Source organism: Ornithodoros turicata, chromosome 1 (assembly GCF_037126465.1).
Source record: "Ornithodoros turicata isolate Travis chromosome 1, ASM3712646v1, whole genome shotgun sequence".
Taxonomy (NCBI): Eukaryota; Metazoa; Arthropoda; class Arachnida; order Ixodida; family Argasidae; genus Ornithodoros; species Ornithodoros turicata.
In genome coordinates this window covers 126,527,215-126,540,425 of record NC_088201.1, presented here as the reverse complement: position 1 = coordinate 126,540,425, position 13,211 = coordinate 126,527,215, and the positions used below count along the sequence as shown (strand labels likewise).

Here is a 13,211-nt window from a genome sequence, read left to right as displayed (position 1 = left end):
GCACCGTTTCCGCTCGTGTCTCCGACGAGGTCCATTAATAAAAACGTATCATTCGTAGTAATATTTCCTTCGCTCGTTTCCTTTACCCCCGTGTAAATTCCTTCTACATACGTTTCCACACCTGTAATATTGCTTCTGGAATGGGTCTCAAACAAAGTTAATCATCAACATTCACTTTAGTACATGGTCCTTGGCACATGCAAAAGCTCTGCGCCGAGCGGGAATCGAACCCGGTTCGCAAGAATGGGAATCTTGCATGATACCACTACACCAGCGGCGCCGTTTCCACACCTACCTCCGACGAGATCCATTAATAAAAACGTATCATTCGTAGTAATATTTCCTTCACTCGTTTCCTTTACCCCCGTGTAAATTCCTTCTACATACGTTTCCACACCTGTAATATTGCTTCTGGAATGGGTCTCAAACAAAGTTAATCATCAACATGCACTTTAGTACATGGTCCTTGGCACATGCAAAAGCCCTGCGCCGCCCGGGAATCGAACCGGTTCGCAAAAATGGGAATCTTGCATGATACCACTACAACAGCGGCGCCGTTTCCACACCTACCTCCGACGAGATCCATTAATAAAAACGTGTCATTCGTAGTAATATTTCCTTCACTCGTTTCCTTTACCCCCGTGTAAGTTCCTTCTACATACGTTTCCACACCTGTAATATTGCTTCTGGAATGGGTCTCAAACAAAGTTAATCATCAACATGCGCTTTGAACATGGTCCTTGGCACACGCAAAAGCCCTGCGCCGCCCGGGAATCCAACCGGTTCGCAAAAATGGGAATCTTGCATGATACCACTACACCAGCGGCGCCGTTTCCACTCCTACCTCCGCCGAGATCCATTAATAAAAACGTATCATTCGTAGTAATATTTTCTTCATTCGTTTCCTTTACCCCAGTGTAAATTCCTTGTACCTACGTTTCCACACTTGTAATATTGCTGCTGAAATGGGTCTCAAACAACGTTAATCATCAACATGCACTTTAGAACATGGTCCTTGGCACATGCAAAAGGGCTGCGCCGCCCGGGAATCGGACCCGGGTCGCAAGAATGGGAATCTTGCATGATACCACTACACCAGCAGCACCGGTTCCACTCCTATCTCTAACGAGGTCCATTAATAAAAACGTATTATGCGTAGTAATATTTTCTTCGTTCGTTTCCTTCATCCCAGTGTAAATTCCTTGTACCTAAGTTTTCACGCTTGTAGTATTGCTACTGAAATGGGTCTCAAACAAAGTTAATCATCAACATGCACTTTAGAACATGGTCCTTGGCACATGCAAAAGCGCTAGGCCGCCCGGGAATCGAACCCGGGTCGCAAGAATGGGAATCTTGCATAATACCACTACACCAGCGGCGCGTTTTTTTTTATTTTTACGTACGTCGCTACAATAAAACCATTACATCATAAAAGGTCACCCCTCACTGTGGTGGCCGGCCGCTATTAGTGCTAGCGTACCTTCAACTCGTAGTACTACGCAAGGCACCCGCTGTGCACTTTACATGATAGTTTTTTTCCCACGGGTTGTGCAGGAATTTCTGAAGTGTCTGAAGTTCCGTGGCTCCACCCCTGTCTGTGTCCATCACGCTAAGAGTCCACTGCGCTACCTGGGCAACATATTCCCAATGCCTCTTGTTTCTCGGTCTACCATCTGACTTGTCATTTCGGTCTGACCAGATTGCTTGGATTCCAAGCAACAAGATGACTTCCCCGGTTTGTCCAGGCATGCTCTGTGTTGGACGCAGATGTTTAAGGCTCTCCCATGTCACATCCAACCTCTGCCCCAGAGCTTTCTCAACATCTGACCACATACATATAGCATTTCTGCATTCTGTAAACAGATGCCGAACCGTCTCTTCCGCTGAACAAAAGTAGCACTTCGTCGACATCACTAGGACACCCTTGTTCAGTAACCATTTGTTCGTTGGAAGAGTCTCGGTCAACAATCCTATGAAAGTGTTGTTTACGTACTGCGCCACCGAGTAATGCCTTAGCCTAGCCATTACATTTGCCTGCCTTTTACCCGCCGTCGGACTCCAATATATGGGTACCGGGCAAACATTCTCCACCACCGCCTAGTACAGAGTCTTTCGCTTAACTCCTACTAGGTAATCTCATGAAAACCGCTGTGTAAGAAAACGCACGGCGTAAGCCATCTCCTTATAAAAGGCACTCGCTTTCCCTGCACTTCTACCCAGGCCACACCAGGATGATACCGTCCATTCTCCAAGATAACAACAACCTAAAGTTTGCATGGCCCACCGTAAGAGCGGGCTGCGCACACTACGAAAATACATGAATCGATGCCCCAAGATTTTCACTTCAAGATTCACTAGGCCAAATCCACCCATCTTTAGACCTCGAAACAAATTGTTCCTGGCCATTCTCTCGAAGGATGAATTCCAAATGTTCTGGGCAAAGATCCTGTGCACATTCCCAATCACCTGGGCGTTACACGGCGCCGCCTGGCCCACATACCACAGCACAGGATACAAATCAGCATTAGAAAGATACGCCCTATTTAGAAAGGTCAGCGACCTCCCCCGAATTCCTGCCACCTTTCCACGCACCGCTCCCAGGCGGGATGTCCATGATGACATGATAGGAGCGTCTCGGTCTAACACAACTCCAAGATACTTAAGCCTCCCCACTTCAAAAGTGACCTCCTTGAAGTTGACAGGGGTCGTCCCCCAGTCCCCTAGCCACGAGCCTTTAGTCTTTTTTATATTCAGCACCGCACCCGAAGCTCTCGAAAATTCACCCACATGACAAAGCACCTTTCCTATTTGTTCTTTGGAAGAACAAATCACAGCCAGGTCATCGGCGTAGCACAACACTTTCACCTCCGCTGTAGGCGTTCTCAGGCCAATCACTGTAGTGTCCTGTAGTATACGTCTGCACAGGGGTTCTATATACAATGCAAATAACGTAGGCGAGAGGGGGCATCCCTGACGAACAGATGCTCGCACGGGGATGCTTTCCGTTGTCCTACCATTCACTACCAGACTTAGTGTAAGTTCTCTGTAGCACAGTTTAACCCAGTTGAACACATATTCTCCAACCTGGCATTGTTTCAGCAACTCGAACAAATATTCGTGTTTAACCCGATCGAAAGCCTTGCTCAGATCTGCCTGCAATACGGCGAGCGGCGTCCCAGTCATTTCGGCCCATTCCCACACTGTCCGCATAATATGCAAATGTTCGGTGATCGATCTGCCTTTTAAGCCGTATGCCTGGTGGTTTCCAATCACTTCCCTGAGCCCCAATTGCAGTGTTTTCGCTAAAATCTTGGCAAGGATTTTGTAATCACTACAGAGCAAGCTGGTGGGTCTGAAGTCACTTACTGTAGGAACTGCGCAATTGTTCTTTGGCAGGAGCATGGTATGCGCTTTTCTCAAAGACGGCGGAGGTAACTTCCGTTTATATATATCAGCATATACCCTTTCCAATACTCGAGCTACTTGATCACAAAAGGTTTGATAAAAGGCGTTTCCAATGCCATCCGGACCAGGCGCTTTATTCTTTTTCATACTTCTTATCGCTGCAGCTATCTCGTCGGCTTCAATTACAGTATTCATTTGATCTCTTACTCCTGTCGATACTGTTGCAGTCCAGGTAACTTCCGCAAGTATGCCTGCATCCCATGTTCTTTCATTACTGAGAAGTCTTTGGTATTCCTCGACCAATATTCGTTCAATTTCACTTTCCTCCTCAATGACGCCTGCTATGCCTTTTAGTCTTTTGATCGTTTTTCGTTCAGCGTGCTTGCGCTCCATTGTCAAGAAGACCCGCGAAGGCTGTTCATCCGCAGCGAGAGCCTGCTCCCTGCTCCGAACCACCGCTCCCCTGTATCTCTTCTGAAGGATTCTAAGATACTCATCCACAAAGCTCCCTGGACTTGCTTCTTCCTCCTGCACCAACTTCAAAAGAAGGTCTTTATAAGCATTCCTCTCTTCATCCTCCTCCCTCTTTCTTCTTTCGCCTTCTTCTTTGGCAGCCCTTTGCACCTTCCACTTGAACTTCTCCCACGTACAAGCATCACATGCATCTGACTGCAACAGGTGGCTGACCTCTGAAGCGATTTTATCACAGAATTTTCCATCTTTTAGGAGTTCCTCATTCAACTTCCACTGGCCCTGCCTGCTCATCTGCCGAACCTCGCTCTTTCCCAGGGAAATAGTAGTCACAACCAAAGCATGATCCGAGAATGGCACTGGGACAGTTGCTACCTCGCACCGACCCCTCTTCAGCGAGGCGGACATATAGATCCTATCTAGTCTGGCATGGCTGTCTCCTTGCCAATGGGTAAAGTTTACTTGTCCGATGTCACATTCCTCTGATGCATCTACAATGTCAACTGCATCACATAGTTTCCGGAGTGCAGACACACTTCCATCTTTCACGCGACGCTTGGGTTGTCTGTCACTGTCCTTTGTGGTACCCCCCCCCCAATTAAAATTTCCTGCCATCAAAATTTCCGCCGAAGTGTCAGTAAACCCATCCAGGACTCGAAAAACTTCGTTCTATCCGTCACATTCGTTGGCGCGTAAACTGATAACACGCGAACCAGTCTTTTTCCTAGAAAAACATCAACCGCGGACACCCGACCTTCGAGATCATTTCCAATTTCGGGTACCACTGTTATTTCTGCACATCTTCTTATCAAAACCGCTGTTCCGGATCTATTTGGGCTTCCTATGGATAAGAAAATCTGATAGTGGCGTTTATAAAACTCGACTGCTTCAATCTCTCCTTCCAAAGTTGCAATTTTGGTTTCTTGCAAACAGGCAACGTCCACTTTTTTCTCCAACAACAAATTCAATACACACTGCTTTCGAAAACTCGATACTAAACTTACTACGTTTAGTGTGGTAATTATAAAAGAACTGCGCGTGTTATTTATGTGCCTTCTGCCTTGGTTTCCTGCCCGTCTATTTTACTATTTTCTCTGCTTGTCCCTTCCCTATACCTGTCTCTGGTGTCATACGGAACTGTCAGCGTCGCAACAAATTTCCTTCTCTTGCTTTGCACTGTTTTCCAGCTCCTTTCTACCAGTGGCTCCTCCCTTGGCCTCCGTTCTTCACCGGTGTCTTCTTCCATACGGTCTCCACTGATTAAAGTCTTTAACCCTGCATCCTCATCTATCCCTTCGTCATGCTTTGGAGGTCTCCCAGTTTCATCTTCCTGGTTGTCTTCTAGGCTTGTCCTACCTCCCGCCCCCTCTTCTACTAAACCGCTGTCGTCTGTTTTGGCGGAGATCGCTCCAGGAATGGGATCGGTGCCGACGCTTCTGCCATCGGCTGGATCTTGTCTTTCTGCTTCCACTGATTCCTCATGATCCATTGGTATTCCTTCTAGGCTGTACTCTCCTGAAGATCTTGTCATGCTGGCGTAGGTCTTAACACAATCAACCACCTCGTGGCCTACTCGGCCACACCCAGTACACCGCGGGGCCTTACACAGCCTCCTTACATGTCCTTTTTGGCGGCAACGCAGACATATCGGCGCCCTGCCTTCCACCGTAACAAGCACTTGACTTCCATTAATCCTTGCTTGGTGAGGAACACTTTCAACAGTCACGCCCGGGTCCAGTTTGAGCGATAAAAGCTTTGACGTCGTCTCGACTTGCTCCATTCCTTCACTTTTCCATTTCAAGCGGTTTAGCTCTTTCACTTCGCCATACACTTTGAAGAAACTTTTAATCGTTTCGTCAGCGACATGAAAAGGCACCCAGTGCAGTCGAATCTTGACTAATTTCTCCCTCGGGTCCAAAATAAGGCATCGTCTTCCCTTCACGCTTAAGTCTTTCATTTCCAGCAACACGGCTCTTGCTTCTTTATTTTTGAGCGTTATTATCCAGCAATGGTTAAACTGATACGGACCCAAACAAGCAAGGTGGCTTCTTCCCTTTGATAACCTTGAGAAGAGGCACCTTGAAATCTTCCATTCTGTATGGCCTTCCCCTTAAATTGGCGTGTAGCACCAATGTATCCTCATTCAGCACGCTGGACGCAGAAACAGGCAACAAAGTCTTGTACTCTTCATCAATGCGATCACCAACCACCTGCTCAACCTGGCTGTCACCAGCCATATTCCTTGCTGCGTCGGAGCTCATGTCGTGCACAACCGTCTCGGACGAAACCCGGAAGTTAACTTCGACTACACCAGCGGCGCCGTTTACACTGCTATCTCCGACGAGATCCATTAATAAAAACGTATCATTTGTAGTAATATTTTCTTCATTCGTTTCCTTTACACCAGTGTAAATTCCTTGTACCTACGTTTCCACACTTGTAATATTGCTTCTGAAATGGGTCCCAAACAAAGTTAATCATCCACATGCACTTTAGAACATGGTCCTTGGCACATGCAAATGCGCTGCGCCGCCCGGGAATCGAACCCGGGTCGCAAAAATTGGAATCTCGCATGATACCACTACACCAGCGGCGCCGTTTCCACTGCTATCTCCGACGAGGTCCATTAATAAAAACGTATCATTCGAAGTAATATTTGCTTCATTCGTTTCCTTTACCCCAGTGTAAATTCCTTGTACCTACGTTTCCACACTTGTAATATTGCTTCTGAAATGGGTTTCAAACAAAGTTAATCATCAACATGCACTTTAGAACATGGTCCTTGGCACATGCAAAAGCGCTGCGCCGCCCGGGAATCGAACCCGGGTCGCAAGAATGGGAATCTTGCATGATATCATCACACCAGCGGCGCCGTTTCCACTGCTATTTCCGACGACGTCCATTCATAAAAACGTATTATGCGTAGTAATATTTTCTTCGTTCGTTTCCTTTACCCCAGTGTAAATTCCTTGTACCTACGTTTCCACACTTGTAATATTGCTTCTGAAATGGGTTTCAAACAAAGTTAATCATCAACATGCACTTTAGAACATGGTCCTTGGCACATGCAAAAGCGCTGCGCCGCCCGGGAATCTTGCATGATACCACTACACCAGCGGCGCCGTTTCCACTGCTATCTCCGACGACGTCCATTAATAAAAACGTATTATGCGTAGTAATATTTTCTTCGTTCGTTTCCTTTACCCCAGTGTAAATTCCTTGTACCTACGTTTCCACACTTGTAATATTGCTTCTGAAATGGGTTTCAAACAAGTTAATCATCAACATGCACTTTAGAACATGGTCCTTGGCACATGCAAAAGCCCGGGAATCGAACCGGGGTCGCAAGAATGGGAATTTTGCATGATACCACTACACCAGCGGAGGTTTTTTTTTTCCACTGGTATTTTTTTATTACTATGTGCACATCACACCACCACAGTAATTACATTAAAATTGCATATCATCAAAAAGTGTGCTCCGGCCTGGAGTCACACAACAACAGAATTTCTTAAGCCAACCTGGCACATGTCCTCTGTACTCTGCAAAGCGCCTCATTTGTAACAGTTCGTCGGCCAAGTACTCCATTGGTGGTCTCCTTGGCTCTTCATTTCTGCCAGCGACTATAACTTTCCATAGACTAAACATTGCTAGGATACACAAGGTGTCATACGCGGGACCGTTTTTTTCCACTAGGGGCAGATATCTCATAGTGTGAGGGTTCAATCGTATCCTTTTGTTAATCATCCGGCTCAAGTCGTCCCACATAAACTGTTCCCTCGATACAATGTATGAATACATGTTCACTGGTCTCAGGTTCATTACAATATCGGCAGTTGGTGGACCATGGTACGAATATACCTTTATCCGCTAACCATGTTTTCACTGGTAAGGTATTTGTATGCACTTTAAAGAAAAACGTCTTAATCCGTGGCTTGATACACATTTTCTTCACTCTGCTTAGGATGTCTGATCCTGCCCAGCTACTGCGAATCTCTCTGTAAAGAGTATTGGGAAAAGCGAATCTATAAGATCACTTTTCAGTCTCGCTTTTGACACACTAAAGAGGTAGTCCCGCGAAAACCTTACCAGCAAGAAACGCATGCATAACAGTACTTCAGTGTAAAAACCTGACAGCTTGAATGTACGATCCACTGTTGCCACTACTAGTTCTGGGAGGTACACTTGCCCAATTCTTTGCAGCATACATTTTAACACAGGGTGCGTAGAGTTACGGAAAAAGAAAAGCCTCATAACGAGTTGCATCACGAACAGATGTTGTAGTCCCACCCCACCACTGCACACCGGTCTGAAAAGATTGTCCCTGCGCATTGCTCCAAAGTTCGACATCCACGTGAACGTAGCGAAAACGCGCTGAAATTTTTGAATCTTTGTCCTTGCACGTACACTGCAGCACTTTCAGACAGTACACCAGCTTCGCAACGAGGAAGACGTTACACACTGACGCACGTTGAACGATGGACAGTTCCCTTCCTTTCAGGATGTTGGCATGAGTTCGTACTTTGCTGCACAGTTCCAGCCACATCCTATTGGTATTTTTACTTTCCTGTAACGGGACTCCTAGGTATACACTTGGTGCACATTGCCACTCAATCCCTTGAAACTTCGCCGGCGTCGTCCCCCACTGCCCCGCCCATATCCCAACAGACTTTTCTTTGTTAAGGCTTGCTCCTGAATGCTTGCAATATTCATCAATTTCTTTGAGGACGCCGGTAACGCTCTTCTTGTCAGCAACGACAAATGTGATATCATCCGCATATGCCAACACCTTGACTTCACTATTTCCAAGTCGATAACTTCTAATGTTCTTATTGTTGATGATCTTTCGGCATAACGGTTCGATGTACAGGTCAAACAAGAGAGGGGACAGCGGGCATCCTTGGCGAACAGACGAACGAAGAGGAATTTCTGATGTGCAAGTATTGTTGATAAGGATTCTTGTTGTTACTTCTCTGTAGCAAAGTCGCACACGTTCCGAGAAAGCATGACCGATGTTCATCTGATGCAGTACAGAAAATAAGAAATCATGGCGGACTCTGTCAAACGCTTTCATCAGATCGGCTTGGAGCACTGCTGCCTGGTCGCCTTTTTGTGTACATATGTCCATTAGCGTGCGCAGCACGTGTATGTTCATTTGGATACTTCTGCCCTTTATAGCACACGACTGATGGTCTCCAACGAGATTGGGAATCACTTTCTGCAGTCGAGCTGCAAGTATTTTAGAGTATAGTTTGTAATCCGTATTGCACAGTGATATAGGTCTGTAGTCCTTGACACCGGGCACACTCCCTTCGGCAATTTTCTTAGGTATCAGTACCGTACGTGAACGTCGAAAAGTTCGCGGCCGCAACCCCCGTGTCTCAGATTCTCGGAATACTTGTAGTAACACTGGCGAGAGAAAATCCGCAAAGGTTTGGTAGAATTCTCCTCCCAAGCCATCTGGCCCAGGCGTTTTATTTCGTGCGAGAGACTTTATTGTATCTTGGACTTCTCCCAATGGAGGGGGATATCTAATGCCTGCTGCTCCTCATCTGTCAAGCGGGACAGGTTCCACTGCTTCGTTTCATTCCCAGCATCAACGTCTGAGTTTCTTTCTTTGCCTATGAGGTCTTCAAAGTAGTGTTCGAAGCACATGAGTATATCCGATTCTTTATTAATTATCACCCCTTCATGTTGGATCTGTTCTATTACTTTTCGTTTCCCGTATTCCTTTTCTTTCAGAAAGTACCTCTTGCTGGGAACTTCGTCTGGCAAATACTTCTGAGACCTGCACCTGACTCTTGCCCCCTCATACTTCGTATAATTTATAAGTTCGAGCTCATACTTCGTATCCTTCATTTCCTCTTCGAAGCTTCCAGGATTTTGCGATTCTAGTTTCATGACAGAGTTCATCCTTTTCTTCAGACCTTCTATAGCGATAAACCGCACTTGCTGTTTAAATTGCTCCCATGAAGGGATCCAATCTTCGTTGCTTGATATAAGCTCAGCTATCTCATCTTTCACAGATCCAATAAATTTATGGTCCTCTAGCAACTTTATGTTCAGCTTCCACTGTGACCAGCCTCGTTTTTTCGTAGTTTGAGAATTATACTGCCCAAGGGCCACTTTCACCATACAGTGGTCACTAAAATATGCTGCGTGTACACTGTAGTGTATAACCGGCTTGGAGCTTGATGTTGTTACGTAGACACGATCCAATCTTGCATGTGCATTCTTTTGGAAATGTGTAAACACAAGCGGTTTCCTTTTGCCCACCTCGAAGGCATCTATCATGCTGTTGTTCGTTAATATTGATTGTAGCGTTACTTTACTTGCATCTGTTGAATGTTTGAAATGGCTTCTATCGGCATAGTTCAAAGTGCAGTTGAAGTCGCCAAGCAGTACTGTGTTATCACATTTCTCGGCGACATTGGCCAATGACTCGAAAAAATTCACTCTATCTTGCACGTCGTTGGGGGCGTAAACACTGACAAACCGCCACATCTCTTCATCAACAATGACATCTAACCTTGCTATCCTCCCTTGATTATCAGTCCAATATTCAAACGGTATCATGTGTTGCCTTTTCTTCAAACAAAGCAGTGTTCCTCGTGAACGCCCAACAGTGTGGCTTACAACTACATCGAATTCCTATTCAAAAACATTTGATATTAGTGTGGCAGTATCCTCTTCTGAGCTTATTTTTGTTTCTTGTACAGCTATTACATCGATGTCAGGATAATCCTCCAGATACCGCTTCAAGTGATACTGTTTTCTTCGAGAACCTAGTCCTCTGACGTTGATTGTAGCTACTGTGATTGCTTTTCCCCCCATTGATAGATATTTGTTTGTCTTTCAGAGAAGAAGGGTACGTTACTTATCTGTTACGATACTTTCTGTTGGGCGTCTGACAGGGCATCTTGTCACCCCTAAGTAGTTCCAAATGCTATGTCATCCAGGCACGACGCAGCGATTTGCTGGCTTCAAGGTAGCGAACTTATTGGTTATGTCTTGCTTAAGTCTTTTCGGTGTGGAAGTTACTCCGCAGTGTGGTTGATCTCTGGCTACGTTTTCATTCTCTACACGTCTTTGGCCACTGATGCTGACTTTCTGATCATCGTCTTCCGTTTCCATGCGCTGTTGTTCTTGCCTGATGTTTTCTTTCGTCTTGAGCATTTCATCTCCATCCCCGTTCGTTTCATCTGCTTTTTCGTTGACCTTCTCCGTTGGCATGTCGTCCTCTGTGACTTCGACATACATCTCTCTTGCCTGCTCCTCCGGTTGCCTCACACGTGATGCGTACGTCGTAACACATTCTTCTTCGTCATGTCCGAACCTCTTACACTTTTTACACCAAGGAGTGTTACATACCTTGCGAATGTGTCCCGCCTGCTTGCATCTCAAGCGTAGGGGAGCACGACCCTGCACGTCCAGCAACACCTGGCATCCCTCAATGTACGTAAGATGAGGTAGGTCGTCAACCGTCGCACTTTCTTTCAACTGTAGGACTGCCTCTCTTGTGGTGGATTCTAACCCAGGTGAAAAAATTCCCTAAGTGGATCCGCTTGCAAGTCGGTTATGGAACCAGGAATTGATTGCTAGCTTGGAATGTATTTCCAGCTTGGAATGAATTCCAGCTAGGAATTGCTTTCCAGCTGGAAACACGTTTCCATTTTCAAATGGATCCACTTGCAAGGCGGTTATGGAACCAGGAATCGATTCCGAGCTAGGAATCGATTCCAAGGTTCCTTCGGAACCCACTTGCAAGTAGTTTATTGAAGCCGAGCCAGGTTTCACCATCAGTTTCTATTCTGAACTGCTGTTGCGGCTCTGCAGGAGAGCCAGCCTGTGCTGCTAGCCTGGAATATGTACAGAAGCCAGGAAGGAAGATGTGATATTTCCTCCGCTTTCTTTTCACAAAGCTGCTGCCAGTATGTGGCCTGTTCATTAGCCTTCTTTACTTCAGCAGCTGACACAACACATTCAGAGTCCGAAACGTCTGACTCGGAGAAGTCTTCGCTGTCGTGGTGTCTTTCTCTTCCCACCTAGATGCAAAATGAATAAACGTAAATATACCGTGAGCACATAAAATATGGACGAATTTACATCAGTTCGTGGTGCCCCATGGGCTTCGGCGGCGTTCTTTTTTGCATTCTGTAGATTGCACTGAACAGATTTTTTGGCATCTCAAAAAAATACATGTCACGAATTGGTACTAATAGACATCAATGCTACTTCACCTGAAGATGACTTAGACTCACCAACTGTCAGCAATCCTGTCCATCCCAAAGCTGCAACACAAGACACAAACGATGAGTGAATAGGAGTGCTGCTTTTTCACTTGTCGTCCGTGTCCTCTGTTACTGCTTCGAGATGAATAGTCAACTCCAAGTTCCCCACATTCCTACTTTAGTATCTACAATCCTATTTTGTGCACTTCACAACATTATACCCGCCTGATAGCCAGTAAAAAGTGCTTCTGTCCATACCCGATTGTGAGTGAACTGGGAATTCTGTAGGAACTGTGTAGCAGCTTTGCTGATTTTTGCCAGGCCCCCAGTATTCATGTATTTCTGCATGAGTAAATAAAGACAACAACAGCAACAATAATAATAATAATAATAACAATTCAGTTTCATTGAAAAAAACCGTAGAAAAACATGTTGCAGAAGTACACCTAATGCCATGCATAAAATTGTAAATGTTTTGCTGCAACACTCACGCAGCGTTTCTCACTTCAGTCGCGCTGGCCCTTATTCCGCACGATTCATAGTATCTTGCAAGCGTACTCCATTTTTATGACGAACTGCCAGCTAAAAGACAAGACACATAACAAAGTCAGTTACAAGCATGCGCAGGGGCTCTTGGAGTTCACCCACTAGCTAGCGTGCACTTACGCCATTTTAAATAACGGTATATATACAACAGGGAGTAGATCTACACATTCAGATAAACGTGCATAAATATCAAATCATAAACTACTCACCATCGTAATTGCAGTCACATGCGTCGCTCGTAGTTTTTCGTGATTTAGCTGGTGCAGAATTTGTAGAGACAAAGAAACTATGCGAAATGCAGCACTTGACTATAGAGATTCAAATACATTCACGTTTTTTGCCTGTCTTGAAGAGTTGAAAGACGGGAACTGCTACCACCCGCCTACCGCAGTGGAGTGCAGCTGTAGCTTCCACAGTTTCGCCACGAAAACCACCGCCCCCCTTGACCACGTGATCATCCGTAACGAATCACGACAAAATAGCCGGAAAACGGCGCCAAAGAGCGCGCGCTGGCTGATCGAACTGCGCATGTGCGCTGCGTGCCCTCTCCACACCCTC

The 13,211-nt window shown here is 45.8% G+C and overlaps 4 non-coding genes across 4 annotated transcripts; all 4 read right to left on the bottom strand.

Moving 5' to 3' along the window:
• Positions 1–209: 209 nt before the first annotated feature.
• On the bottom strand, positions 210–280 carry Trnag-ccc (transfer RNA glycine (anticodon CCC)). Its single transcript has one exon. It is a non-coding gene; the product is annotated as a tRNA-Gly (tRNA).
• A 754-nt stretch (positions 281–1,034) lies between these two features.
• On the bottom strand, positions 1,035–1,105 carry Trnag-ccc (transfer RNA glycine (anticodon CCC)). Its single transcript has one exon. It is a non-coding gene; the product is annotated as a tRNA-Gly (tRNA).
• A 202-nt stretch (positions 1,106–1,307) lies between these two features.
• On the bottom strand, positions 1,308–1,381 carry Trnag-ccc (transfer RNA glycine (anticodon CCC)). Its single transcript has one exon. It is a non-coding gene; the product is annotated as a tRNA-Gly (tRNA).
• Positions 1,382–6,677: 5,296 nt separating this feature from the next.
• Trnag-ccc (transfer RNA glycine (anticodon CCC)) lies at positions 6,678–6,748 on the bottom strand. The gene has a single exon. It is a non-coding gene; the product is annotated as a tRNA-Gly (tRNA).
• Between the last annotated feature and the right edge of the window lie 6,463 nt (positions 6,749–13,211).